The sequence below is a fragment of the Triticum dicoccoides genome, chromosome 5A (assembly GCF_002162155.2).
Source record: "Triticum dicoccoides isolate Atlit2015 ecotype Zavitan chromosome 5A, WEW_v2.0, whole genome shotgun sequence".
Lineage (NCBI taxonomy): Eukaryota > Viridiplantae > Streptophyta > Magnoliopsida > Poales > Poaceae > Triticum > Triticum dicoccoides.
The window spans coordinates 417,529,943-417,530,239 of record NC_041388.1 but is presented as its reverse complement, the minus strand read 5'-3'; positions in this window follow the sequence as shown (position 1 = coordinate 417,530,239).

The following is a 297-nucleotide window of genomic DNA, read 5'->3' as shown; positions in this document are numbered from 1 at the left end:
TTATCATGAAGTATTATTGTTGACATTACCCTTGAGGTAAAAAGGTTGGGAGGCGAAACTATAAGCCCCTATCTTTGTCTGTGTCCGACGGAAGCTTTGAACACATAAATATTGCTTAAGTGTTAGCAATTATAAAAGACTAAAAGATGGTTGAGTATGTGGACTTGCTATACAAAAGCTCTTATATTGACTCTTTCCAATATTATGATAAATTGCAATTGCTTCAATGACTGAGATCAAAGTTTCTTAGTTTTCAATGAAGTTTTTGATTCATACTTTACCTTGTGAATGAATTAT